Source organism: Pinus tabuliformis, chromosome 4_1 (genome assembly GCF_031772625.1).
Source record: "Pinus tabuliformis cultivar Carrire ecotype Pingquan chromosome 4_1, CPIR1, whole genome shotgun sequence".
Taxonomy (NCBI): Eukaryota; Viridiplantae; Streptophyta; class Pinopsida; order Pinales; family Pinaceae; genus Pinus; species Pinus tabuliformis.
In genome coordinates this window covers 575,040,013-575,042,057 of record NC_142303.1, presented here as the reverse complement: position 1 = coordinate 575,042,057, position 2,045 = coordinate 575,040,013, and the positions used below count along the sequence as shown (strand labels likewise).

Here is a 2,045-nt window from a genome sequence, read left to right as displayed (position 1 = left end):
AGAATGCTATTGTGCATAAGTTACCAAGCGTGGAGACTATGGGTTGCACCACAGTGATTTGCTCTGATAAGACAGGTACTCTTACAACCAATCAGATGTCTGTCAGTGAGTTTATAGTCATAGGACATAGTGCTGGTTCACTTAGAGAGTTTACTGTTGAAGGAACAACATATAATCCTGAGGATGCAAAATATTGGATTGGCCTGCACATAATATGGGGGAGGATTTAGAAACTCTGGCAGAAGTTGCTGCAGTTTGCAATGATGCAGGGATATCTTGTCAAGGTCACCAGTTCCATGCTACTGGTATTCCCACTGAGGCAACCTTGAAGGTATTGGTTGAAAAAATGGGAGTTCCAGACCCAATGGCAGGTGATACAAGTGCCATTCTCAACAGTGGCATAGTGCAATTGGGCAATTATGATTGGTGGATACAAAGATCAAAGAGGCTGGCTTTATTGGAGTTTGATTGTGATCGAAAATCCATGGGTGTTATTGTCATGGAACCAATGGGACAAAATCGTCTGCTAGTAAAAGGCGCCATGGAAAATTTGCTTGAAAGGAGTGCTTTTCAACAACTTGCAGATGGATCAGTTGTTGAATTAGATGATGCATCAAGGGAATTACTCTTGAGCAAGTTTCATCAAATGAGTTCAAAGGCTTTGTGTTGTTTGGGCATTTCTACAGGAAGTTCAGAGAAAGGGTAGCAGAAGGAGAAATTGGTCGATATTTTAGCTAAGGAGGCAGCACCTGTGTTGGCCACCCTAAGCACATCCATCCCCTCCATGAACACTCATTTCTTCAGGGTTCGGGCACAATTTAGTCATGGTTCAACCTTCTACAGGAAGCTACAGGACTTTCTACAGGAAGTTCTGTATTTTTACCAGAAACGTCCTGTAGAAGCCTTTGGGCAAGCCAGAATCAAGTATGGAGAGGGATTTGAAGCTTGAAGTCTGTTGAGGAGGCATGCAACCACTCTTCGCTTCCATTCTCCATGGGTTTTATCTCCTTTCACCACCATTTCAACCATCATATTAAATATACTTACACAATCATACCAAGGCTGAGAATTCTCTAGGAAAAGGAGCAGACAGTGGGAAGAGCAGAAAGCGGGAGAAGATGAAGGCTGCCACAGCCAAGCAGGATACAGTGGTGCTGTCTGTTTCTATAGGAAGACAGAAGACTGTTTCTACAGGAAGCCAGCGAACTGTTTCTACAGGAAGTTTGAAAAGAGGGAATCCAAAGGAGAAGTCAGCCGAGATGTTAGCCAAAGAAGCCACCAGGGCCATCAGATGAGGAGAGAGATTGGTTGCTCAGAGGATGAGCAACACTTTCAGTAGGGGGGTGATGATGAGCCCCAAAAATGTACAATTATTTGGGCTCATTCAACCTCCTAAGTTGGCTTAGTCCACCATTCTCATTTGTTTATTGCATGTTTTTGATTATTTTTATATTAATAGAGTGAATTTGGTTAGTCATTATGCCAACAAGTCTAATGGGTGCTTTGTGTAGCCTTTTTGGTCAACTTGGAGACAAAATTGAAGGTCTTAATGAGCACTTGGCAGCCAAATTCGTGGGAGAACAAGCTAGAAGATTTGTAGGAAGGTGTCCCCCTCATTTATGGGCCCTTACCTCGAATTCTCCACCATCAGCTCGGAGTTCAAGGGCCACCGAATCAATCAGCTCAAGGGCAGCCAAGCAAGTCAAGTTGGACTGCTGTTAACTACAAGTCTTGGGCAGCCAAGTCCCTAAACTTTAGGAGGACTGTTGGGTCCTCAAATTGTATAAATAAGAAGGCTTAGGGCCTCATTTGTGTTAGCTAGTGGTTAGTAATTTTTGTAGCCAATAGTTAGTCATTTCATAGTCTTGCTGTAGTCATTTTGTAGTTCGATTTGTAGGCCATAGATTAGTTTTGCTGTCAGCTCATTTTCAAGCTCTCCTTGTGGACAGTTTTGATGTAACTCTTCATTCTTGTTTAATAAAGATGAATCCAGCTTTGCACCAGCTCTAAATCTCTCTTGGGAGGCTGTAGCTCTTGGGGTTGGG

At 43.0% G+C, this 2,045-nt stretch overlaps 1 pseudogene; it reads left to right on the top strand.

Moving 5' to 3' along the window:
* Positions 1 to 214: 214 nt before the first annotated feature.
* Positions 215 to 706, top strand: LOC149177219 (calcium-transporting ATPase, endoplasmic reticulum-type pseudogene; annotated as a pseudogene).
* Positions 707 to 2,045: the final 1,339 nt, after the last annotated feature.